The following is a 27,865-nucleotide window of genomic DNA, read 5'->3' as shown; positions in this document are numbered from 1 at the left end:
CTCATATTTATCTGAGTTTAAAAATTTGTGAACACCCAGAATGTATACCTACTAGCTACCACAGGTCCGCAGACTGGTTTGATGCAACTCTCCATGCTACGACAAATGCTTTATCTGCATTTGTAGCCATTCTTACTAGTGTGAAAATACAAGATATACGAAAAGCTTCTGTTTCAAAAGTAAGATTAAACTGACAAGCTTTCGTGGTACATGTACGGGCTTGTTTGACACATCCTTTCGGAGGGCGTTAACAAGTTTTAAAAATTCCAGTTTCTACTGGAAGAAAGTTGATGTAGGCGTAATCATTCAGGTTCTAAGGGTAACATTTTCATTCATGGGCAAATCTCTCATTTTGAGCCATTCCCTAGCCCAGTCTTGTTTTCTTCTTCTCTTTCTTCTTTAAACATAGTGCCAAAGTCAATGCCAGGGCTGGTTTGTCTGCATTTGTGGCTGTTCTCATAACTGTCAAAATAGTTAGGAGGACAGAGCGTCTGCTTAAAAGTGAGGTTAAACTAAGAAACGTTATTTGAACGTGTAAGAGCTTGCTTGGCAAATTCCTGGCTAGATAAGAGCAATTTGTGTCAAACAATTTTGATCGTTTACGGGGCGTTTATGTAGGATCTGCCATATTACGTGTTTGTTGTTATTAGTATTCTACAATAACTTTGTTTTCTAATTACCAAAATAAATAATTATTATAAAAGAAAACAATGAATATTTTTTATTTATTCGGCTATAATTAGAAAGTAACTCCTTCTGAGTAGTAGAAGTACTTGTGTATCGATTAGATCATCAATTTTATGGATTTTTCAATCCTTGATCTCTTTGACCAAGCTAAGTACTTTGATCGTATCATGTAGTGCCGCCAAAATTTAAATGCACAGCATGCTGCCATGAGAATGTAGGAAGTTGTATAATATACAGCGGGTGAAGTTGAAGGTGTGGTTGGATTTGAAAACATTGTGACTTCTTACATAATATTTGTGTCAGTCACGATATGTTATAGATTATTTATAGCTGTGGTGTATGCACGACGTTACTGTTGATATATGTGTGTAAAATCTTTTGTTTACCTTTCCAGTTGTCTGCAGGTAGGTTTCTCAGTGGCCCGTAGTTTTACTGTTTCATTATTTAATGTAAACTACTACTAGTACTGCTACATGTGAACTATAAAAATAAACGATTTAGTAAACGTTAATAGTAATATTTGCAGCAGTCATTTAGAAGAGGACAATATAAGAGAACTGCGTTTCAGTACGGCATCAAGTTTTCTGAAGGTGGGCGTAAAGAGAATGTAAATCGCATTACTTTTGTGTGGAGAATAACAAAATTTGTTGCATTTGATAATTCATCAATAAAAGTTTCCGAGATATAACGCCTCTAACGGCGCGGCATCGTTTCTGTGAATCGAGGCTGAAAGAGTACAAGTAAATTCTTTTAAATGATGAACACTATGTTCGCTTCGCTAGAGTATAGCTTCTCGTCGAAATGATCGAGTGGTCTTGATGGCCAGCAATTATCGGCGTCGTTCGGACGCGTGGGGCAACTCTTCTTCCTGTTAGTAGACTAGTGTCCATTATAACACAATCTGCAATTTATTGCTCTTCGTACTAATCATGCCAACTAAGTTGACACGCGTCGCTGTGGCTGATGTAACCAAATGTAATGGCATTTCCAGTATGCTTTCTGGAGATGTGATGTGAGTCATCAGAATACAATATTGGTAATGGAGGATGTACAACAATAGTATTTTACCAACATAAAGCTCACGCCAGACATACTTAAGCTAGAGATAAATAGTGCATCTTCGGATGTAACAGTTGCATTTACTTAGTGCTAGTATATCAGCTGTTGGCCCTTAAACTTACCGTAATTTGTACGGCTTATTGTTTGCACGCCAGAAATTGGGAGAAGACTTGTGTTTCACAATGGGGAAGGAAATGCTGACGTTATGTAAAGTAAGTTAATATTATCCATCTTTAGTTCTGTTGAAATGCAGATTTCATTTAGTTTGCTGATGTTATATTTCCGACCTCTTCAACAATTAATTATTTATTTTACTTGTCGAGGTCATGAAGTTATTGCACTACATGTCTTGTAAAGGCACTTACTTGTGCTCGTTGTATCTTTGTTTTATTTTGTGGTTAAAAAGAAATGTAAAAGGCATTTGCTAGACAAATTTGATTTTACACCATCCCTTCCTATATCGATGGACTCAGCAAAACACTGGTAATTTCTAGCAGTAACAGTCAGGCGTTCAACTAGGTGTAGCCAGTCTTACAAATAATCACATTTTCTACGAAGACAGTAACTTGTTCTCGAAAGAACAGTTACTGTTGATGACCGTGCAGCTTTTCCCTGGAATAAATGATGACTAATTGAAAACCTCAGCTGCCGACAGGTGTTGTTGATATACCTCGATGTGGACAACTGAAAATGTGTGCACCGACTGGGACTCGAACCCGGGATCTCGTGATTACATGGCAGATGCTCTATCCATCTGAGCCACCGAGGACACAGATGAATAGCATGACTGCAGGGACTTATCCCTTGCATGCTTCCCGTGAGACTCGCATTCCCAACTGTCCACAATTCTACATATGTATTGTACCTTATAGACATTTGCCCACTCACTCATTACTCGCGCACGCTTTGGCGATTCCCGTAAGAGTTAGGGCAACCTGTGCGCATTCGCACTGACAAAGGTCAGTGGCTGGGTAGCCTTTAACTATATATATGAAGACGGTGTCCTCGGTGGCTCAGATGGATAGAGCGTCTGCCATGTAAGCAGGGCATCCCGGGTTCGAGTCCCGGTCGGGGCACACATTTTCAGCTGTCCACATCGAGGTATATCAACAACACCTGTCGGCAGCTGAGGTTTTCAGTCAGTCATCATTTAATCACATTTTCATTTCTTTGGACAGTCGTTTGACGGATCACATTGCATTTTGTAGTATCCTAATGCAAGATGTTGGGGTATTGGTCTATGGGATAGAATTAATTCCGATAGAATTCTGTCTGGAACGAAATTCAATTCTGATTACACTAAGCAGTTTCTCCATGGTTTCCGTAAATAACTTAATGGAAATACTAGGAAGATTTTTCTTGCCATTTCACAGTCACACTACTCCTACCTAAAATCTGTAGTGGACTTATGTCTGTATTGCTGCAGCAATAGAGGAAGGGGGAAGCAGACATGAATTTTCTCGCAAACTGTGTAGAATTGAGACGAAAGGTTGATTTAGGTAAAAAAAGGTGTTGCATATTGCAGATGTTTGGTAAGCAGTTTATTTTTATTGCACTGTATATTCTGGGTAGGGCTGTTACACAAAAACATACTGTCGAGCTTAGAAATTTACTAATTGACTGCATTTATGTGATGGTTGTAGTAAATATTGATTAAAAACCTGATAAACTAAGTATTTTATGAATGACTTGCCTCTCCACACAAGGAAAACGATTTTAGTTTGATTTGAAGTTTCGGCAGTTGTATTGAACCTTATGTCCATCCAACTAACATCCTGTATTTTCTTCTAACAGGGAATATGCACAGTAACAATTTTATTGAATTGCTGAAGGGTGTTCAAATGTGTGTGAAATCTGGGATTTAACTGCTAAGGTTATCAGTCCCTAAGCTTACACACTACTTAACCTAAATTATCCTAAGGACAAACACACGCACCCATGCCCGAGGGAGGACTCGAACCTCCGCCGGGTCCAGCCGCACAGCCCATGGCTGCAGCGCCTTAGACCCCATGGCTAATCCCGCGTGGCTGTTGCTGAAGTGTTCCGCCCAAGTTTCAGTGGTAGAGAGATACTGAAGTACCTTCCATTGAATAGTAGGATGCTGTAAAAATGGCATAGAACAGTAGTTCTGTTCTACTTGTTTGTCTGTAGCCACTTCAGAATGAGTGAAAAGAAATTATCAGGCCCACCTATCATTCAAGCATATTTCTGCATAAACTTCATACTCAGAGTATACCAGGAGCCAAAGGTCTAATTGGGTTTTGGAGCAAAATGGCCCTTTTGGTCAACCCAGCTGTTAGACTTGCCCTTATAACCCAGAGCATTGTCAGGTTCAACAATTATTTGCCCCCAGGGAGCTCGCCTTTGGCCTCTCTTTGGCGGGTTCGTGCTTGTCTACCACGGGGCCCAAGCCTTTGCAGCACTTTTTCCCTTCCATGCTGTGTTTCTATCCTCTTGCTATTCTTTTTCCCCTCCGTTGGGGAACATGTCTGGGGTATTATTGGGAATGTTCTGCATTCTGTCGCTGACCTGTGAACAATCTGAACTTTCTTTCTGGCTCCCTTTTCCTTTCTTTGCTTCTCTTCTCCTCTCGTATCTTGCTTTGGCGTTTGAGGATTCTTCTCCTTCTTCTTCTTCTTCTTCCCTGTGCACTCCTGAAAGCCGGCCCACATGTCTGGCACGTAAAAGGTGACTGGGTAACACGTAATTCCCAGCCCCGGGTCAACAGGTAGGGTTCGCATGTACCCCCTGGTACATACAGTCCAGGCCCAGGGAGGGGTGATTGCCTGAGCTGTAACCTTCCCAAATTGCCACTGGTCCCTCCGTCAGGTGTTTGGGATGTGTGACCTCTGAAGTCTGAACAATCACCTAAGGCGGGTGTGCCCCCTTGTGAAGCCCCCCCCCCCCCCCCCCCCCCCCCCCCCCCGTTGGAGGGAGTGCACCATCAGTGATGCTGGCAATCATGGGGGATTTCCTCATGATGAGTCAATCTTCCTCTCCATCGACGTCGACAGACGTCGACAAAACTTAAACGTAATGAGGGTACTTATTCGAAGACCCTTCCCACTGCACCACAGTTCCTTCTGGTATCATTTACCGAAGACAGTCAGTCCTTCGCCACGGTCAGTCTGTTTATTATTCAGAAAGGTGTTGATGCCATTGCTGGCCCTGTGAAATCTTGCTCTCATTTACAGAATGGCAGTTGGCTTCTGATTCTCAAGCACAGCTACTACTTGCTGCCTCACTTCTCCACGGCTATCCAGTCCGTGTCGAGGCACGTAGAACTTTGAATTCTTCCCGTGGTGTAATTTACATCAGGCTGCTTGACAGTCTAACCGTGGCAGAAATACAATCTTACCCCTCAGATCAGGGTGTCATTGCCGTCCATCATGTAATGAAAAAGGTCGATTCCTCCTTGCTGCCCACTCGCACTCTTTTCCTCATCTTTGATAGGGTGGTGTTCCCATTCAAGATTAAAGCAGGCTATAAAATCATCACAGTCCAGCCGTATATTCTGAATCCGGTGCACTGCTACCAGTGTCATCGTTTCAACCACCCTTGACCGTCTTGTCGAACGCGCCTCCTTCTCCCTGCTTTATCAACTGCGCTGGTGGCCATGCCGCCGCCTCCTGGGATTGTCCCGTGTATCTGGATGAGCGGGCTGTTCAAGAGATTCGGGTAAAGGAAAAAATGCCGTACCCAGTAGCTCGTAAGTTACTGGCTAATCACAAACCCTGTGTTTTCCTGTCTGGCACCTAGTTCAGTTCTTGTTACCCCTCGCTCCATGAAGGACTTAGCCACGCAGACATGCGACCTCAAATTTGGCTCTGAGGTTGTGAATCGCCCAGTGTCAAGGTAGCAGTGCTGGACTCCCCCCTGTCCCGCTGTGCAACAAACCATCAAACTCTAGCCTAAGGGGACAAAGCTACCCTCTACACAACTGGCAGCCAGGAAAGGACAGAAGGAGTACTCCCAAGAAGACTTCTTCTGTCCCTCCAACCAAACAACACCCAAGACATCCTCTAACTGGAAGAGCTCAAAGAAGTCTGCTAAAGCCAAATGGTCTTCTCTTTCGCCTACATGAAGATCCTACTCGATGGTGTCACCACGTGGTCATTTAGCCCGGCCGACCTCTGTTTCACCGCTGCGCATCACCATTCGTTCCCATTTGCACTCCACAGACTGACCACACAAGCACGCTGATACTTCTGTGGACCCCACGGAGCAGGATCTTCCTGCTTCTGTGCCCTGTAGTAGCGACTCTCCACCGGCTGTCCCTCGGCGGCCACCGAGTTGACACCCCTAAATCTCGTCCTCCTCATGACTGTCCTCCAATGGAACATTCGCACCCTTTGGTCCCACAGAGGATTTACAGCTGCTTTTAGCTTCGCAGCATCCTCTTGTACTCTGCCTTCATGAAACGAAGTTACGCCCTCAAGACCGCTTTGAGCTTTCACATTACTTACCAGCTCATTCTGACCTTTGCCCTGAGGTCAGCATCCCATCTCATGGGGGCTTCGTGCTGCTCATGCGGGATGACCTTCATAGTCAACCCATCTCCGTGACTACCCGTCTTCAAGCTGTTGCTGTTCGCCTTTTCCTTCCCCACCTGACTTTCTCCCTCTGTACCATTTATGTAGCTCCGTCCTTTGATGTCACCAGGGCAGACTTCCTTCAGCTTATTGGGCAGCTGCCTCCCCTGTTTTTGCTACTCGGTGACTTTAATGTGCATAATACCCTTTGGGGTTCTCCCAGGACCTGCCAGAGAGGTGCCCTCTTGGCTGACCTTCTTAACCAACTCAACTTCATCTACCTTAACACTGGAGCAGCCACTTTCCGTTCTGACTCCTCGCACCCCTATTCCCATTTGGACCTATCCTTCTGCACTGCCCAGCTTGCCCATCGTCTTGAGTGGTCTGTTCTTTCTGACGCGTACTCGAGCAACCATTTCCCGTGTGCTCTCCGTCTGCTGACTCCTATCCCATCCACATGCACGGCCAAATGGTAGCTTACTAAGGCTGACTGGCAGCTTTACTCCTCCCTGGCGACCTTCGCAGAACAAGATTTTCTCTGCTCTGATGACCAGGTGGACTATCTCACCAACATTATCCTTACTGCTGCAGAATGTTCCATTCCTTGCACTTCCTCTTTAACACTTCGTGTCCCAGTCCCTTGGTGGACTGATGCAATCGCAGAGGGTGGTTGGGAGCTCCAATGTTAGGCGCGTAATGGGGCCCCTTAGGGATATGACGGCTAAGGAGGGGAAGAAATCCAGTGTGCACTCCGTGTGCATTCCGGGTGGAGTCATTCCTGATGTAGAAAGGGTCCTTCCGGATGCCATGAAGAGCACAGGGTGCAGCCAGCTGCAGGTGGTGGCACATGTCTGCACTAATGACGTGTGTCGCTTAGGATCTGAGGAAGTACTCTCTGGATTCCAGCGGCTATCTGATTTGGTGAAGGCTGCTGGTCTTGCTTATGAGATGAAGGCAGAGCTCACCATCTGCAGCATTGTTGGCAGAACCGACTTCGGATCTTTGGTGCAGAGCCAGTTGGAGGGTCTGAATCAGAGGCTCAAATGGTTTTGCGACCGTGCTGGCTGCAGATTCCTTGACTTGCGCCATACGGTGGTGGTGTTTCGGGTTCCGCTGAATAGGTCAGGAGTTCACTACACTCAGCTGGTGGCTACACCGGTAGCGGAGGCTGTGTGGCGTGGAATGGGCGGTTTTTTAGGTTAGAAGGCCTCGGGAAAGTACGGGGTGGGCTGCAATCTCAAAGGGTGCATGGCAAATACAGGACGTGCTTGGATCAAGGAACAGTCGGAATTGTAGTTGTAAATTGTTGTAGTTGTGCTGGGAAAGTCAGTGAGCTTCAAGCGCTAATAGAAAGCACAGAAGTTGAAATCGTTATAGGTACAGAAAGCTGGATAAAGCCTCAAATAAGTTCTGCAGAAATTTTTACAAAGTCACAGACGGTGTTGAGTAAGATAGATTAGGCAGAATTAGTGGTGGAGTGTTTGTATCTGTCAGTAGTGGTTTATCTTGTAGTGAAGTCGAAGTAGATACTCCGTGCAAATTGGTATGGGTGGAGGTTATACTTAACAGTTAATAATTGGCTCCTTCTACTGACCCCCAGACTCCGATGATATAGTTGCTGAACAGTTCACAGAAAATTTGAGTCTCGTAACAAATGAATACCCCACTCAAACAGTTATAGTTGGTGGGGACTTCAACCTTCCCTCGATATGTTGCCAAAAATACTTGTTCAAAACCGGTGGTAGGCAGAAAACATCTTCCGAGAATGTCCTAAACGCTTTCTCCGAAAATTATTTCGAGCAGTTACTCCACGAACCCACGCGAATTGTAAATGGTTGCGAAAACACACTTGACCTCTTAGCCACAAACAATCCAGAGCTAATAGAGAGCATCGTGACTGATACAGGGATTAGTGATCATAAGTTCGTTGTAGCTAGGCTCAATACCATTTCTTCCAAATTCACCAGCAACAAACACAAAATAATTTTATTTAAAAAAGCGGATAAAGTGTCACTAGAAGCCTTCCTAAGAGACAATCTCCATTCCTTCAGAACTGACTATGCAAATGTAGACGAGACGTGGCTCAAATTCAAAGATATAGTAGCAACAGCAATTGAGAGATTCATACCTCATAAATTGGTAAGAGATGGAAATGATCCCCCATGGTACTCAAAACAGATCCAAACGCTGTTGCAGAGGCAACGGAAAAAGCATGCGAAGTTCAGAAGAACGTGAAATCCCGAAAATTGGCTAAAATTTACAGACGCGCGAAATTTGGCACTTCAATGCGAGATGCCTTTAATAGGTTCCACAACGAAACATTGTCTCGAAATTTGTTAGATAATGTGAAGAAATTCTGGTTGTATGTAAAGTACACAAGCGGCAAGACGCAGTCAATACCTTCGCTGCGCAGTGCCGATGGTACTGTTACCTACGACTGTGCCGCTAAAGCGGAGTGATTGAACGCAGTTTTCCGAAATTCCTTCACCAGGGAAGACGAATGGAATATTCCAGAATTTGAAACACGAACAGCTGCTAGCATGAGTTTCTTAGAAGTAGATACCTTAGGGGTTGCGAAGCAACTAAAATCGCTTGATACGGGCAAGTCTTCAGGTCCAGATTGTATACCAATTCGGTTCCTTTCAGATTACGCTGATACAGTAGCTCTCTACTTAGCAATCATATACAACCGCTCGCTCACCGATAGATCTGTACGTACAGATTGGAAAATTGCTCAGGTCGCATCAGTGTTTAAGAAGGGTAGTAGCAGTAATCCATCGAACTACAGACCTATATCATTGATCTCGGTTTGCAGTAGGGTTTTGGAGCATATATTGTATTCAAACATTATGAATCACCTCGAAGGGAACAATCTATTGATACGTAATCAGCATGGTTTCAGAAAACATCGTTCTTGTGCAATGCAGCTAGCTCTTTATTCGCACGAAGTAATGGCCGCTATCGACAGGGGATCTCAAGTTGATTCCGTATTTGTAGATTTCTGAAAAGCTTTTGACACCGTTCCTCACAAGCGACTTCTAATCTACCTGTGGGTCTATGGGGTATCGTCTCAGTTGTGCGACTGGATTCGTGATTTCCTGTCAGGAAGGTCGCAGTTCGTAGTAATAGTTGGCAAATCATCGAGTGAAACTGAAGTGATATCAGGTGTTCCCCAGGGAAGCGTCCTGGGACCTCTGCTGCTCCTGATCTATATAAATGACCTGGGTGACAATCTGAGCAGTTCTCTTAGGTCGTTCGCAGATGATGCTGTAATTTACTGTCTAGTAAGGTCATCCGAAGACCAGTATCAGTTGCAAAGCGATTTAGAAAAGATTGCTGTATGGTGTGGCAGGTGGCAGTTGGCGCTAAATAATGAAAAGTGTGAGGTGATTCACATGAGTTCCAAAAGAAATCCGTTGGAATTCAACTACTCGATAAATAGTACAATTCTCAAGGCTGTCAATTCAACTAAGAACCTGGGTGTTAAAATTACAAACAACTTCAGACCACATAGATAATATTGTGCGGAAGGCGAGCCAACGGTTGCGTTTCATTGGCAGGACACTTAGAAGATGCAACAAGTCCACTAAAGAGACAGCTTACATTACACTCGTTCACTCTCTGTTAGAATATTGCTGTGCGGTGTGGGATCCTTACCAGGTGGGATTGATGGAGGACATAGAAACGGTGCAAAAAAGGGCAGCTCGTTTTGTATTTTCACGTAATAGGGGAGAGAGTATGGCAAATATGATACGCGAGTTGGGATGGAAGTCATTAAAGCAGAGACTTTTTTGTTGCGGCGAGATCTATTTATAAAATTTCAGTCACCAACTTTCTCTTCCGAATGCGAAAATATTTTGTTGAGCCCAGGCTACATAGGTAGGAATGATCATCAAAATAAAATGAGAGAAATCAGAGCTTGAACAGAAAGGTTTAGTTGTTCGTTTTTCCCGCGCGCTGTTCGGGATTGGAATGGTAGAGAGATAGTATGATTGTGGTTCGATGAACCCTCTGCCAAGCACTTAAATGTGAATTGCAGAGTAATCATGTAGATGTAGACACTGTGACGCAATTCACACAGGGAGACATGCTCTCCGCGGTTTTAAGTGCCACCTTACACTGAAAAACTGCATTCATTATAAACAGATGCGTGCAAAGTGTCATTGAGTTCTTCGGGACAGCATGAGAGCTAGTTGGATTTCATTCACTAGTTCTTTTAAGAGTTCCACACCTTCCTCTGTGATGTGGGCCAACCTCGGACGACACTCTAGAACCAAGATCCATTTCCGGCCTGACAGTAGGTGCCGATGTCATCCTGGATCCTATTTCTATCTCCAACACCTTGGGCGACCATGATGCGGAAGTTTCGAGCTCTTCCCACTATCACCCTGCCTTCATCGATCCGAAACGAGTGGTGGAGGGTCTGGCGATACCCTTCTCTTCTCCAAATCATGAGTGCTACAATGCTGCCTTCACTATGAGGGAACAAGATCATGCTCTTAGTTCATCCTGATCCTCCGCTCCAGGGCCAGACACTATCGACATTCAGTTGTCGCAGCACCTCTCTCTTGTGGGTAAGCATTTTCTGCTTAACACATACAACTGCATTTGGGCTGAGGGCACACGGCGCATTGGATGACCTCCTCTCGGTCCCACCACTTTGTGTGCATTGCGTCCAACATTTAACTGTCCGCTAATTCCTGCTGGAATGCCTTTTTTTACCAATTTTCGTTCCAGATTGGGTTTGCCATCTGATTTATCAGCTGTTATAGCGAATAATGTGCGGCCTGTCAACCATGTTTTACTTTTTATCCCCCTAAGCAATGTGGTGAAGGCCATTTAATTTTTAGTTTTGGACCTCCACTTTTGTATGGTGTTTTTTAGCCCATTTTCCATGTGCCTTTTTTAGCTGTCTCCTATTCTGTCCATTGGGACTGACATATAGTCATTTCCCTCCGGTCATACTTCAGCGACCACCATGCGGTGCGGCGGTGGAATTTGTGTGTTTCATAGGACGGGGTTCTTGGCTTCACCGCCTGGGCATCGAGGAAGGTACACACTTTATATATATAAAGACTTACCTTGGGGGGGGGGGAAGGACAGGTATACCCACGTGCACCCCCCCCCCCCCCCCCACCCACAAACACACAAATATCTATATATCTATCCGCACATATACAGACACAAGCAGACATTTGTAAAGGCAAAGAGTTTGGGCAAAGATGTCAGTCAAGGCGGAAGTGCAGAGGCAAAGATGTTGTTGAATGACAGGTGAGGTATGAGCGGCGGCAACTTGAAATTAGCGGAGGTTGAGGCCTGGTGGGTAACGGGAAGAGAGGATATACTGAAGGGCAAGTTCCCATCTCCGGAGTTCTGACACGTTGGTGTTAGTGGGAAGTACCCAGGTAACCCGGACGGTGTAACACTGTGCCAAGATGTGCTGGCCATGCACCAAGGCATGTTTAGCCACAGGGTGATCCTCATTACCAACAAACACTGTCTGCCTGTGCCCATTCATGCGAATGGACAGTTTGTTGCTGGTCATTCCCACATAGAAAGCTTCACAATGTAGGCAGGTCAGTTGGTAAATCACGTGGGTGCTTTCACACGTGGCTCTGCCTTTGATCGTGTACAACTTCCGGGTTAAAGGACTGGAGTAGGTGGTGGTGGGAGGGTGCATGGGACAGGTTGTACACCGGGGGGCGGTTACAAGGGTAGGAGCCAGAGGGTAGGGAAGGTGGTTTGGGGATTTCATGGGGATGATCAAAGAGGTTACGAAGGTTAGGTGGACGGTGGAAAGACACTCTTGGTGGAGTGGGGAGGATTTCATGAAGGATGGATCTCATTTCAGGGCAGGATTTTAGGAATTCGTATCCCTGCTGGAGAGCCACATTCAGAGTCTGATCCAGTCCTGGAAAGTATCCTGTCACAAGTGGGGCACTTTTGGGGTTCTTCTGTAGGAGGTTCTGGGTTTGAGGGAATGAGGAAGTGGCTCTGGTAATTTGCTTCTGTATCAGGTTGGGAGGATAGTTGCGGGATGCGAAAGCTGTTTTCAGGTTGTTGGTGTAATGGCTCAGGGATTCCAGACTGGAGCAGATTCGTTTGCCACGAAGACCTAGGCTGTAGGGAAGGGACAGTTTGATGTGGAATGGGTGGCAGCTGTCATAATGGAGGTACTGTTGCTTGTTGGTGGGTTTGATGTGGACGGATGTGTGAAAGCTGGCCATTTGACAGATGGAGGTCAACGACAAGGAAAGTGGCATGGTATTTGGAGTAGGACCAGGTGAATCTGATGGAACCAAAGGAGTTGAGGTTGGAGAGGAAATTCTGGAGTTCTTCTTCACTGTGAGTCCAGATCATGAAGATGTCATCAATAAATCTGTATCAAACTTTCGGTTGGCAGGCCTGGGTAACCAAGAAGGCTTCCCCTAAGCGACCCATAAATAGGTTGGCGTACGAGGGGGGCCATCCTGGTACCAATGGCTGTTCCCTTTAATAACTTCTTCACTTTCGAAGGCCAGACATACCAACAATTCGCCCGTTTGTTCCTAACCCCAAATGATGCTACAAATGTCAAATATTTGGCCATACCCCTATGGGATGTAATGGGAAGTCTATGTGTGGCAATTGTGGGGGCTCGGCTAACGAGTCGGGCACTTCTAGTACACTTCCTCCGAAATGTGTAAACTGCCCTGAGAATCACCCAGTGTAGAGCAGAAAGTTTGGGGTTTACAATGAGGAAAGGAAACTTCAGGAGTTGAAAGTAGATACGCATATCGTATGGTGAAGCTAGAAAAGCTTTCAAAACTATGCAACCGCTAGTTTTTGATACTTCTTTTGCATCAGCCCGTAAGACACCAGTCGGCAAGTGTGATGCGTCCACACAAACTCGGAAAACTGATTCAAGTACGAGCACATGCACTTGTCCATGTACCTGTGGGAGAAAGGCTCCACTTGCAACTGTTGTCGTTCAGAAGCCGTCAGCAATAGGCTTACCATTTAAGCCACATGCCACTGCCCAACATCAGAAACCAGATAAGCCATTCCCGCAACCTGGGCAACCACCTCCTCCTGTCAGTAAAGAAAAACATTGTTCAAAAAGTAGTTTTAAGTCCAAGAAAGCAGTAGTTAAACCTTCGGATTGGTGAGCTCTCTCCCTTTCTGGTGGGGAATATGCTGTTCAGGATACGGACTTCCAGTCAGAGGAACTGGAGAGCAAGGAACTGGCTAATGTTCCCCCTGACCTCCCCGGTAAATCACCGCTTCCGAGGGAGAAAGAAAAGAACAACCATTGCCAGCCAGTGCAGTGGAATTTGAATAGATATCGCTCACATTTGAAAGAATTGCAGCTACTGGTCCGGGATAAACCTTTCTGCATCTGCTTACAAGAAACACATCTTCAAGTCACCAGCACACCTGCATTACGGGGCTACCACGCATACAGGAAGGACGATAGTACTGAAGACAGGGCTAAAGGTGGTGTGGCTATTTTCCTTGATGACAGATACCGCTCCTCTCCTGTTCATCCTACCGTGACCACGCAGCAATCCTGTGAATGTTCTCGCACCCTTTAATATCATAGTGTGTTCTTTGTACCTGCCCCCTAATGATGCTTTGGATGCAGAGCCACTGGCAGAACTCTTCCAGGCACTCCCACGCCCATTCCTCCTTGTGGAGGACAATGCCCCCAATGTGCTGTGGGGCTCAGCTACCACTTGCTCCAGGGGTGGATCATCGAGCACTTTGTCCATTGTGAGAATATCTGCCTTCTGAACGCGGGTCAGATGACTCACTTTTCTACAGCTACAGGGTCTTTTTCAGCCATTGACCTTTGTTTTTGTTCTCTAGCTATTGCAGACTCAGTTTAGTGGGAAGTGACTCCAGATTTACAGTCTAGTTACCACTTCCCAATGTCAATCCGTCTATCGATTTGGACGGTGGCCAACAGGAGACCACACAGGTGGATGATACAAAGGCAAATTGGTTGCAGTACAGTCGACAGGCTATTTTTAAACAGAAGGATTGTGCGCAGGGACGGTGGCCCATATCATTCCTGAGATCCAAAGGGCTGCCGCAGAGTCTATTTCCAGGTGTAGTAACCACCTCAGACGACGGCTTGACCTTGGTGGAATGATGACTGTTAATTGTCAATCAGGGCCAGACGGACAGCTCTGTGGAACTTCAAACACTGTCCAATTACAGACAATATTCATATCTTCAGGTCCGCGAGACCTCATGTGAGGCGAATGATCAAAAAATGGAGGAGGCTTCCTGGAGGGAATTCACAACTTCCATTAATCAGTCCATTTCCACTGCACAAGTTTGGGAATCAATAAGACGGCCCCCATGCGGCTCCGGAGGTTAGAATAGGCCCGACTTATTCCTGCCTATCATAAGAGGTGACTAAAAGGAGTCTAACACTTTTCAGCCGTATTAGTTCAGATCCTGTTCTATGATTTGACCTGCCACTTTCAAATCCTACAGAAGTTCGGGCCATATGGGGGAAGGACGCCTTATGTGGTGCACGAGTTACCCATAGTGCCCTTAGATTCGATCTCCTGAATCCCTTGTCATGGCTTTGCATCTCCACCTGTGATTCAATTATTTGGACGAGGACACTTTCCGGGGTGTGTCATCCTCCATTGTCTTCTGTCCTCTTTTGCCCCCATGACAATATCGGGTTTCTCTGTGCCCAGTATCCAGCGCGGTAGCCAGCTGTCATGTACCCATTTGCTGGTAGCCCCCTGACAACACAGGGATCATACTGCTGATGCCTGCCTGACCTGTAAACTCCTCACCTATGCCAAGGAGTGGATGCCTGTCTTCATGGGGCTTCAGGACTCCCGGAAACAGCCATAATGACAGGTGGCCTTTGCTGTGGCTAGGTGGTGTCTGAGGGGAGAGCCCCTGATCGCAGTGGGTGGCATCAGGGCGGACGACCTGCAATGAAGCGGACTAAGTCATGTCTTGCTGGTGACCGTATGGTGCCAGCAGTCTATAAAAAGGGCGAGATAGAATACAATGCCGACAGGTATAGCCCTAAACCATTTCCGTCCCTAGCTACACCATGGGAGGAATGTAGGGCTACAGAACGGAGAGAGCCATATTCACCTTGGTTTTTAGTCTGTAGCAGAACTGATGGGTACTCGTTTTTACCTATGAAGCCTCAGTTTTTCGTTGAACACCTTTAGGATAAGTTTGGAGAACTGACAGTACTGTCCAAGATGTGAAACGGCACAGTATTGAATCAGACAGCATACTCAGCCCAATCCCGAGTGTTACTCACCTGTGATAAGCTGGGTGATATTTCTGTTTCTGTCACTCTCCATAAAAGCCTCAACCATGGTCCAGGGGGTCATTTTCCATTGCGATCACGTGCAGTCTGATGACAAGTTCCACGCCGCTCTGTCCCTCACTCCCCCCCCACCCCCTCCGTGCCACACTGTCCCTCCCTCCCCCCCCCCTGTGCCACTCTGTCCCTCCCTCCCCCCCCCCGTGCCGCTCTGTCCCCCCCCCCCCCCCCGTACCGCTCTGTCCCTCCCTCCCCCCCGTGACGCTCTGTCCCTCCCTCCCCCCCGTGCCGCTCTGTCCCTCCCTCCCACCCACCCACCCACCCACCCACCCACCCTCCCTCCCTCCCTCCCTCCCTCCCTCCCTCCCTCCCACCCACCCACCCACCCACCCACCCACCCACCCACCCACCCTCCCTCCCTCCCTCCCTTCCTCCCTCCCTCCCCCCGTGCCGCTCTGTCCCTCCCTCCCTCCCTCCCCCCCACCGTGCCGCTCTGTCCCTCCCTCCCTCCCTCCCCCCCACCGTGCCGCTCTGTCCCTCCCTCCCTCCCTCCCCCCCACCGTGCCGCTCTGTCCCTCCCTCTCTCCCTCCCCCCCACCGTGCCGCTCTGTCCCTCCCTCCCTCCCCCCCACCGTGCCGCTCTGTCCCTCCCTCCCTCCCTCCCCCCCACCGTGCCGCTCTGTCCCTCCCTCCCTCCCTCCCCCCCACCGTGCCGCTCTGTCCCTCCCTCCCTCCCTCCCCCCCACCGTGCCGCTCTGTCCCTCCCTCCCTCCCTCCCTCCCCCCCACCGTGCCGCTCTGTCCCTCCCTCCCTCCCTCCCTCCCCCCCACCGTGCCGCTCTGTCCCTCCCTCCCTCTCCCCCCACCATGCCGCTCTCTCCCTCCCTCCCTCCCCCCAGTGTCGCACTGTCCCCCCCCCCCCCCCGTGTCGCTCAGTCCCCCCCCCCCCCCCCCCCCCCCGTGTCGCTCTGTCTCCCCCGTGCCGCTCTGTCCCCCCCATGCCGCTCTGTCCCCCCCCCCCCCCCCCCCCCCCCCCTGTGAAGCTCTGTCCCCCCACCCGCCCCCCTCCCCCCTCCCACCCCCTGTGCCGATTTGTAGCAGGGATGCACATGAGGGTCGCTGTCGACCTTCACCCCCCTCCCCCTCCCCCTGCGTTAATTGTCATGGAGAACATTCTGCTTCTTCTCGTTCTTGTCCCATCTATCAAGACGAGTGTTCTGTTCAGGAGATAAGGATGAAGGAGAAGGTACCCTTTCCTGTTGCCCGGAAACTGTTGGTGAGCCCCATGGTGCTCAGAGCCATTTGAACCATTTGTTGGTGAGCCATAAACCGAATGTCCTTTCGTCTGGAAGCTACAGTACCGTGTTAGCCTCTCCCTGTCCCACGAAAAACATGGCTATGGAAACTTTTGACTTACAGTTCAGTTCTATAGTGGCAAAGTCGCCTCACTTTCAAACTGATACTCGTCTCCCACTTCCCGGGCTGTAGATTCTGCTACCCGTTCTTCACCCTCACTGGTGAAGACAGTTGCAACACAGCCAGCGAACCGTCAATTCAAAAAGGATTATTCTGGGGAAGATTTCTTGTCGTACCTCGAGTTTGCAGCCGTCTGGCTCTTCTGCCAGTTGTCAAAAGTCAAAACAATCTTCCAAAGGCAAACAGTCTTCCCCCTCTTCGACTTGTCAGTCCGTTTCAGCTGTCTGACAGCAGGGAAGCTCTGTTGATCCTGCTGAGTTGATGGACGAAGATCCTCCACCTGTGAATTCCAGTGGCCATCCTCCCTCGACAGCTCGCCCTAAGCAGCCCCCGAGGTGAGTGTTTCTCCTTCATTCTCTGGTGTTCCTAAATTTTATGGCCCTTTTACAATGGAATATCCGTGGCCTTCTGTCTAACAGGGCGGACCTCCAGTTGCACCTGCGATCACAATGTCCGCTCGTAGTCTGTCTCCAAGAAACCAAGCTATGTTCTCAAGATCATTTTGCTCTTTCCCATTTTACTTCGCTACGATGAACCGCCCCTTACGGTGGGATTCCTGCTCGTAGTGGGGTCATGCTGCTTCTACGAGATGATGATTGTCATGGTCCTATCCCCTTGCACAGCCACCTGCAAGCAGTTGCTGCCCATGTTTTCCTTCCCGAATTTATCTTTTCCCTCCGCCTTCTGCTGTCACTAGGGCGGACCTGATGCAGCTCGTTGCTCCTCGGTGACGCCAATGCCCATCATCCTCTTTGGGGCCCACCTGTCGCCTGGCCAAGAGGTTCTCTTTTGGCGGATCTTCTTAATCGTCTTAAACTTGTGTGCCTTAACACCGGCGAAGCCAGGTTTCTCTCTGATTCCAAGCACACTTATTCCCACTTAGACCTCTGCTCTGCCCAGCTCGCTCGACATCTTGAGTGGTGTGCTCTTTCTGATACTAGAGTTACCGCTTCCCTTGTGTGACTCGCCTTTACAATCATACCTCGTCACAGTGGCCCGCTCATCAGAAATTCTCTCTTGCTGACTGGAGGCTATATTCCTCCTGGGCAGTCTTTGATGAGCAGCCATTCCCAGCTGTGATGATCAGGTCGAGCACCTCGTGGACATTATTCTCTCGGCTGCCGAATCTTCTATCCCTTTTACTACTACTTCTCCCTGTCGGGTCTCGGTCCCTTGGTGGACTGTGGAGTGCAGCAATGCGATTCGTGCCCGACTACGTGGTCTTTGTATCTTTCACCGTCATCCTACGTTAACGAACTCCATGTGCTACAAGCAACTATGTGTGCAGTGCCGTCACACTATTAAGGAAAGCAAGAAAGCATACTGGGTTTCCTTCACCAGCTCATTCAACAGATTTACTCTGTCCTCTACACTGGACTCGCATTCGGGAGGACGACTGTTCAATCCCCCGTCCGGCCATCCTGATTTAGGTTTTCCGTGATTTCCCTAAATCGCTCCAGGCAAATGCCGTGATGGTTCCTTTCAAAGGGCACGGCCGACTTCCTTCCCTGTCCTTCCCTAATCCGATGAGACCGATGACCACGCTGTCTGGTCTTCCCCAAAACAACCAACCAACCAACCAACTCTGTCCTCTCTCATTTGGGGTGGCCTGTGCCAGCTTTCTGGGACTACCGCCCACTCCCAGATTCCTGGTCTGACTGTGGCGGGAAACGTCATAGTCGACCCTGTCGATGTTTCCAATGCTTTGGGCCGGTACTTTACGGAGGTTTCAAGCTCCACCCTTTACCATCCTGCCTTCCTTTCTCAGAAACAGGCCGAGGCAGCTCGTGCATTCTCCTTTCTCTCTTTGAATCAAGAATGCTACAATAATCCTTTTTCTGTGAAGGAGCTCGAGCGTGCTCTCTCCTTATCCAGGTCTTCTGCTCCTGGGCCCGATACAGTCCACGTCCTCATGCTGCAGAATCTGCCTCCTGTGGGACAACGCTTTCTCCTCGATACCTGCAACCGTATTTGGACTGACGATGTATTTCCCACACTTTGGCGTGAAGATACTATTGTTCCCCTACCTAAGCCTGGTAAATATAAATCTCTTCCTTCCAGCTACCGTCCAATTTCCCTTACCAGCAGCATTTGTAAGGTGATGGAACGCATGATCAATGGTCGATTCGCCGCTCAGTGGTTGATCATCTCGTCATCATGTCGATGTTCATCATGAATAATTTTCTGCAGAAGCAACAAACAGTGGCCGTATTCTCTGATTTGGAGAAAGCCTACAATACCTGTTGGCGGACAGGCATTCTACGTACTACGTACACATGGAGCCTTCACGATCATCTTCCCAGTTTGATCCGGGAATTTTTAACAGACCGAGTTTTCCGGGTACATGTGGGTTCCTCATTATCCCACACCTTTTCACAGGAGAACGGGGTGCCTCAGAGCTCCATACTGAGTGTTGTCGTCTTCGCCATAGCCATCAGCCCAATTATGGACTGCCTTCCAGCTGGCATTTCGTGCTCTCTTTCCGTTGACGACTTTGCTATTTATTGCATTTCCCAGTGGATGTGTCTCCTGGAATGCTGTCTTCAGCGTTGTCTGGACCGTCTCTATTCATGCAGTGTCACAAATGGTTTCCGCTTTTCTGCTCCCAAATCCGTTTCGACAACTTCTGGTGGTACAAGACATTTCTTCTGCCGTCCTTGTAACTGGGCCAAAATGCTCTCCCGTTCGTGGATGCAGTGAAGTTCTTAGGGCTTGCGTTCAATAGGCAACTAAGTTGGTCTCCCCACATATCCTACCTGGCTGCATGCTGCATCCGGTCCCTCAATGTCCTTCGCATATTGTGTGGTACCTCTTGGGGAGCTGACTGGGCTGTCATCCTCTGCCTCTATCAATCTCTTGTGCGCTCCAAGTTGGTTTACGGATGCATTGTCTACTCCTCTGCATGACCGTCTCTTACGCCGTCTAAATACAGTACACCATTTGGGGATCTGTCTCGCCACTGGTGCCTTCCTTACTAGCCCAGTTGAGAATCTATATGCAGAAGCCGGTGAACTACCACTGTCATACCAGCGCGGCATCCTACTCAGTAGGTATGCGTGTTGGCTTTCTTCCATGTCAGACCACCCAACCTTTGACCTTTTTTTTATGATATTCTTGACCGCCAATACGAGATGTACGTTTCTTCTCTGCGGCCTCCCAGCGTCCGCTTTTGTCAACTGCTTCAGCATCTGCAGTTCACACTTCCTGCTACTTTCCGAATGGGTTAGAGCCCTTCACCACTTTGGCTTCAGGCACAGGTTTGTGTTCATTTGACCTCAACTCGCTCCCGAAGGATTCGACTCCCGAGCTGACCTATCGCTGCAGATTTCTTGAACTTCGCTCACAACTTACCGATAGCATATTTTTGTACACTGATGGTTTGAAGTCCACCCACAGTGTTGGTCGTGCTTTTATCATTGGAGATGATAAGTTTTAATACTGGCTTCTCGACCAGTTCACAATTTTTACCGCAGGGCATTTTGCCCTCTATCAGGCTGTTCACTACGCCCGGAGGCGCCAGCTCACTCGCTGTGTGATATGATCTGACTCCCTCAGTGCCTTTCAGACTCTGGATGATCCAGATCCAGTCCACCCCATTATCGACTGATCGAGGACTACCTCCATTTGTTCCCAGATGGGGGAACCCAAGTGATGTTCATGTGGGTTCCTGCCCATGTTAGTGTGCCTGGTAATGACACTACTGATGCTGCAGCCAAAGCCGCAGTCCATCTCGGTCGGCCCACCTCTTACTCTTATTCCCTTGCAAGATATTCATACTTTTCTCTATCGGCGTATCAAGTCTCTTTGGCATCACCATTGGTGCTCCCTTCACGGGAACAAACTCAGAGAAGTCAAATCTCTCCCAACAGCCTGGTCGACGTCCTCCCAGCCGTCTCGCCATGAGGAAGTAATGTTAGCTCGGTTGTGAATAGGGCACTGCTGATTTAGTCACTGCCGCTTGTTGAGTGGCTACCCTGCACCCATCTATTAACAGTCAGACATTTCCTGATCCTCTGCAAATATTTTAGCCACTTATGTCTCAGGGTCGGGCTGTCGTTCGCTTTGCCGGACATTTTAGCGGATGACGTGCAAGCTGTGGCTCGCGTTTTAAGATTTTTAAAAAACAGTAATATGACAAGAGATTGGATTTCTACCTGGTGACTCTGGTGTCTTGTCACCGTCTTTTAGATACTCTTACGTAACATTTTGATGTTTTAGATTTGTTTTTTCTTCCTTTCTGTATTGGACCTCAAAACGGTTTTTTACTCTCACAGACCCAGCATTCTATGGTTCTATACTGGGCACTTATGACCTAAGTTGTTTTGCGCCCTAACCCCCCCCCCCCCCCCAAAGAAAAAAGAGAGAGGAAGAACTGTCTGCAATATATATCTTCCTCCAGATGGTGCAGTACCCATAAATGTATTGGCTGCACTGATAGATCATTTCCCTAAACCTTTTCTACTTTTGGGAGATTTTAACACTCATACCCTCTTGTGGGGTGGCATAGTGCTTATTTGGCAAGGCAGAGATGTCGAAAATTTACTGTCACCACTTGACCTCTGTCTCTTAAATACATGTGCCCCCACACATTTCAATATGGTACATGGCACATATGCAGCCATTGATCTCGCGGTTTGCAGTCCTGGATTTCTCCCATCTATCTACTAGAGACCCCACGATGACTTGTGTGGTAGTGACCACTTTCCCATCTTCTTGTCACTCCATCAGCACTATTTCCTTGGACATCTACCAAGATGGGCTCTAAACAAGGCAGACTGGGACGCTTTCACGCCTGCTGTCACTGTTGAATCTCCCCCACATGGTACCATCCATGTGGTAGTTGAGCAGGTCACTAGAATCATCATTTCTGCAGCGAAAACGCGATTCCTTGTTCTTTAGGGTGCCCACGGTGAAAGTCAGTACCTTTGTGGTCACCAGAAATCGTGGAGGCCATTAAAAAGCGTCAGCGAGCTCTTCAGCAACATAAGCGGCACCCTTTCCTAGAGCACCTAATAGCTTTGAAATGGTTCCGTGCCTGTTTTCGCCAGCTTATAAAAAGATGGAAACAGGAGTGTTGGGAGAGGTACGTCTCGACCATTGGGTGCCATAAGTCACCTTCCCATTGTAACGTTGTTGCATTAATTTGCTATGAAAGCGGTGCTGATAGACAATAAAAGCGGTTTAAAAGCTGTGAGGTGTCTGGGGAAGTTAACCTTGCATTACTGTGCAACTGTTTCACCAGGTATCCAGTCTAGCTTACCAAATTCCCAACCAGACTAACATTAATTATAATCTTTTAATAGTCATACGACAACCGCTGATATATATATTTGGAAATTTATTTTAACATTGATCATTGAAGTTTCAGCATATTAAACGTGAGTCATAACTAAGCTGGTGCCTTATTTAGGACTGTGAAAATGTGAGTTTGTAATCTTACGGAACACATCAAATATGGAGCCAAGGTTGGGAGACTGCATACAACACTGCATTCATAAAATAACACACGAAGAATGTTGAAACATATGTAAGAGGAAATTAACTACAACCAACCGATTCAATTTTCACCCAAAGATGTTACGTTCGTAGCACAATCCTGTCCGTCATGTAATTACCACACACTGGTATACTAAATTCATACTAACTCTCTGTGAAATCTTCCCGAAAAGAATAGCTGAGGGCTACTTTGATGATTACGCCACATGCTTCACGTGGTCAGCTTGGTTTACACGAAGAGTGTAACTCCACAATAATTTTGATAATTAAAATAAATTAGTTGGAAAAGCAATTTACAAAAGAAAAACCTCGAACTGGTTACTATCGTCTTACTATTAACCTGATGGGTCAAACAATTGTATAAGCACGTGGTACTGGTCTCACAAAGTACACCACATGTGGGTTGAGCATAAAGAAAAGTTGCTATATTGAAAAATATTGTCAAGACGAGACGTTATAATCTCACGCACATTCGCATTGAAGATTGATGATGCTAGTTAGAGTTACTGATCAACACGTGGTTCCACTTTACTCATAAAGTAGTGACAAAGCAACTACTGGAATATTCTGAACTGTACACTCGAATCACACTGCGTTGGAATTTAAGATAACATTAGATATTTTATAGCTAAACCTGAAATAAAGGTGATTAAATTTTCAGTTAGGCTGAACTTAAGAAATCCATTGTCCTACGGACTTAGCAGACACGCACTTAGCCGGAGATCTTACCACTTCAGACGCTCGCCGCGGACAGACTGCCCGTGGTCCCTTCTAGAGGGTGGCTCACAAATACAAACGGAAGTGGCCAGAGGGGCAGCTTCCTATACCAACATGACAAGGGACGGACAGGACCATACTAAGGATAGAAACCTCTTTGCTTTTAGAAAGCGTAGCTACCTGTTCCGATGTTGGTTCTACTGTTCTCTAGCAGACAGGCTTGTCTGCTACCCTCAAGCATGCAACTAGAAATACATTTGCTCATGCATCCTCTCGCACAGAAGGGAACGGGGATGACAGTATCTTATCATACACAGTATATAAAAGAAAGCGGATGTAGGTTCCGTATGAGACTGTGTGACATGAATTACATATAAACTGTGTTTTAAAGTGTAGTAGTGTGACAGATCGTTCTTGTTTATGTGTAAAAGTAACACGTTCCACTACTCAGTCTCCTCCCAGATAGTCAGAAACGCCACAGTAAATTTAGAAGAGGAATTTATGCCGTAAATGACAACAGATTTTCGGAATTAACATGAAAGGATTCCAACAGAGACCTTTCACCATGTCTAGATGAAGATCAGGCGTGTTTATGGGTACCAGACCCTGACAGGTGTTGCTGGCATTAACATCAATGGTGTGTTACCTACTGACGCAAATGCAATTGCTGAGCACTATGCTTGAGCCTCCACGTCAGAGAATTATCCTCCAGCATTTCGCACAGCGGATGGGAAGGAAAGCCCTCTTGCTCACTCAGCATCACAGTGAACCCATTTACAGAGAGGGAGCTCCTCAGTGTCGTTGTACATTGCCCCGACAGCTCCTGAGCCAGATTGGATACACAGTCAGATGATCAAGCATCTCTCATCTTACTACAAGCAAATTCTCCATGTCGTCTTCAACCAGATTTGGTGCAATGGCGTCTTTCCAATGGAATGGCGGGAGAGCACCATCATTCCAATGCTCAAACCTGGTAAAAACGCGCTCAATGCGGATATCTATCAGCCCATCAGCCTCGCCAACATTCTTCATAAGTTGTTAGAACGTATGGTAAGTCAGCGGTTGTGTTTGGTCCTGGAGTCACGTGAGTCACGTGACCTACCTCCATTGAAGGTTAGGCATGCACAACTGCTAGCCAGTTACGTTGCACACATTCGTAGTTCGCCTGAGCATCCAAATACCATCTCCTTTTCCCATCCACGGCAGTTCATCTCCACCAGGGTCATTCTACCATTGATATTTTAGTTTCCCAGCCTGCCCGTCCGAACAGCCTTTTCCAGATGCCAACACCTGGTTGCCATCTTTTTTGATGTACGAAAAGCTTAAGACACAACCTGGTGACATCACATCCTTGCCACATTATATGACTGGGGTCCCCGGGGTCCACTCCAGATTTTTATCCAAAATTTCCTGTCGCTCTGTACTTTCCATGTCCAAGTTGGTGACTCCCATAGTTCCCCTCATATCCATTATATCCATGAGAATGGAGTCCTGCAGGACTCTGTATTGAGTGTATCTCTATTTTTAGCGGCCATTAACTGTCTAGCAGCAGCTGTCGGTCTCGCCTTCTCTGTATGCAGATGACTTCTGCATTTCGTGCTGCTCCTCCAGTACTGATGTTGCTGAGTGGCATCTACAGGGAACCATCCATAAGGTGCAGACATGGGCTCTAGCCCATGGCTTCCAGTTTTCAGCCTTGAAGTCATGTGTCATGCATTTCTGTCAGTGTCCTACCATTCATCCAGAACCAGAACTTTACCTTAATGATGATCCACTCTTGGTAGTGGAGACATGTCGATTCTTAGAACTGGTTTTCGACACCCGATTGATGTGGCTTCCTCATCTTCATCAGCTGAAGCAAAAGTGCTAGCAGCGCTTCAATGCCCTCTGCTGCCTGAGCAACGCCAACTGGGGTGCAGATCGCTCTACACTGCTGCAGCTCTACAGAGCCGTTGTTCAAGCTTGCCTTGACTATGGAAGTCTGGTTTATGGTTCGGTGGTGCTCTCAACGTTGCATTTACTCGACCCAGTACACCACTGTGGCGTTTGACTGGCAACAGGAGCTTTTAGGATGAGTCCGGTGACCAGCGTCCTCGTGGAGGCCGGAGTCCCTCCATTGAAGCTTAGGCATGCACAACTGCTAGCCAGTTACGTTGCACACATTCGTAGTTCGCCTGAGCATCCAAATTATCATCTCCTTTTCCCATCCACGGCAGTTCGTCTCCTGCATCGGAGGCCCAGGTCTGGGCTTATGATTGTGGTTTGTGTCCGATCTCTTCTGTCTGTAATAGAGTCCTTGTCTTTACCACCTATACTCGAGGTCCATTCACTTACACCTCCATGGTGTACACCTAGGCCGAAGCTTCGCCTGGACCTTTCACGTGGTCCTAAGGACTCAGTTAACCCCATGGCTCTCCGCTGTCACTTCCTCGTTATTCTTGACTTGTACCAAGACCACGAATTGGTTTACACTGATGGCTTGATGGCTGATGGTCATGTTGGTTTTGTGTATGTTCATGGAGGACATATTGAACAGCCCTCCTTGCCAGATGGCTACAGTGTTTTCACTGAACAGCTGGTGGGCATTTCTCATGCTCTTGAGCGCATCCGCTCATGCCCTGGCAAGTCAGTTCCTCCTCTGTACTGACCTCTTGAGCAGCCTGCAAGCTATCAACCAGTGCTAACCCTGCCATCCTTTGGTAGCGACCATCCAGGAGTCCGTCTATGCCCTTGAATGGTCCAGTCGTTCCGTGGTGTTTGTCGGAATCTCAGGAAATGAACTTGCCGTCAGGCTGGCCAAACAGGCTACACGAATACCTCTTCTGGAGATCGGCATCCCTGTAACTGACCTGTGATCATTATTACACCACAAGGTTTTTCAGCTTTGGGAGACAGAATGGCATAATCTCAGTACACACAGGAAACTGCGTGTCCTTAAGGAGACTACGAATGTGTGGAAGACCTCCATGTGGGCCTCGCGCAGGGACTCCGTTGTTCTCTGCCGGCTCCGCATTGGCCATACGTGGCTAACACGTGGCTACCTCCTCCATCGCGAGGTCCCACCTCGGTGTCACTGTGGCTCACATATGACTGTTGTCCACATCTTGCTGGACTGCCCACTTTTAGCCACTCTGTGTGGATTTTTAACTTCCCCAGCACCCTACCTTCGGTGTTGGGCAGCAATGCCTCAACAGCAGATTTAGTTTTATGTTTTATTCGTGAGGGAGTTTTCTATAGTACCATCTAAGGATGGGCATTTAGCCTTCTCTCTGAGGTCGCCACCCTCCCTTCGTTTTAACTCTATCGCACTGTCTTTACTTTTGTTCGTCTTGGTGGTCCCCACATGTATTCATCTCACATTGTCTTTTTGGGATGGACGTTTAAATGTGTTGCAGAGTGGCTGGCTCATCCTTTCTTGTTATTGTGATCAGCCAGCCCAGAGCATATGCTCTATGGGTTCAATACCTTCTTCTACTTTTCCTAGATTGACCCTCCTGAAGTTGGGATCCGGGCCAGCATCCCCCCCCCCCCCCCCCCCCCCCCCCAATCGTTTCAAAGAGGGCCCTCTGTACTAGTTCCTCCTGCAGCGAGGTAATGGCCACCAGTGGATAACCTTCCTGGATAACTGCCATCCTGAAAACCGAGACTGCAGTACTATAGGTCTGTTTCCCAATTTCTTGCCTCGGTTTTTTCTGGACTCGCTTATCCAGGGAGGAGGGAGTCTTTGATTCCTCCCTTATCCAGTTACTACTTGTCTTTGACATTGTGGGGGTCTGCATGTCCCCTTCAACCTGAGACAGTTTTTTCCTGGGGGTCTTGGACTCTACCGTATTTACTCGAATCTAAGCCGCACTTGAAAAATGAGACTCGAAATCGAGGAAAAAAAATTTTCCCGAATCTGAGCCGCACCTGAAATTTGAGACTCGAAATTCAAGGGGAGATAAAAGTTTTAGGCCGCACCCCCAAATCGAAACAAAGTTGGTCCATTGTAACGTGAGATGCAATTTATGTTGAATGAATGGCAATACAGCTACAGTTGTTTGGTTCGAGTCGTAAGCTTAGAAGTTAAGCTTTACCAGGTAGCCATTGCTATGCGTCAGGTGCTCCATCCGTATTTATACGGGTACCCTTCCTTTTTCACGTGCTTCGTCTAGTTTGAATTCATTGCTTATTTTTCTTTGCTCTGATAAGTGCCGTTCTCTTTGTTATAGGTGTTTACGCCACTCTAAACTGAAAATGCATTACTGTACTGTGTCATGCATTGTTTGTCGCATTCTGATAATGAGTGTTTACGGCCTGTCACCGCTCGCGGCATGGCTTGCTTTTGTGCGCGCTACCGCCGCTTAAAAAAAAAAAAAAAGAAGATAGAGAGAGAGAGAGAGAGAGAGAGAGAGAGAGAGAGAGAGAGAGGGGAATCGTCTCATTAGCGAAACAGTGGGAAGAGACTGCTATTTGTTGTTACTTACACTGCTGCTTTCTTTGATAATGATCTACAAGAACCAAATAATAGACTGCGTATGATAGACAATGTTCTGAACGAGAGTTTAGCGAAAATTTTTCTCCGTTGAAAATCTTTGCAGACGCCTCTTTAGTACATTACATTCTGC

At 47.5% G+C, this 27,865-nt stretch overlaps 1 protein-coding gene across 3 annotated transcripts in view; it reads left to right on the top strand.

Annotated features, from left to right (window-relative positions):
- The first annotated feature begins 868 nt into the window (after positions 1-868).
- The window catches only part of LOC124612802 (PC-esterase domain-containing protein 1A-like), a 260,996-nt gene continuing 233,999 nt past the window's right edge, over positions 869-27,865 (top strand). Inside the window, exons 1-2 of one of the 3 annotated variants that reach the window (XM_047141219.1) lie at positions 869-939; positions 1,082-1,091. The gene's annotated coding sequence lies outside the window, so the exon portion shown is untranslated. Of the gene's footprint in view, positions 1,092-27,865 lie in introns of all 3 variants that reach the window. The other 2 variants (XM_047141217.1, XM_047141218.1) reach the window with 2 other exon arrangements.

The sequence above is a fragment of the Schistocerca americana genome, chromosome 4 (assembly GCF_021461395.2).
Source record: "Schistocerca americana isolate TAMUIC-IGC-003095 chromosome 4, iqSchAmer2.1, whole genome shotgun sequence".
Taxonomy (NCBI): Eukaryota; Metazoa; Arthropoda; class Insecta; order Orthoptera; family Acrididae; genus Schistocerca; species Schistocerca americana.
The sequence above is the reverse complement of the archived record's forward strand: the minus strand, read 5'-3'. Positions and strand labels throughout refer to the sequence as shown.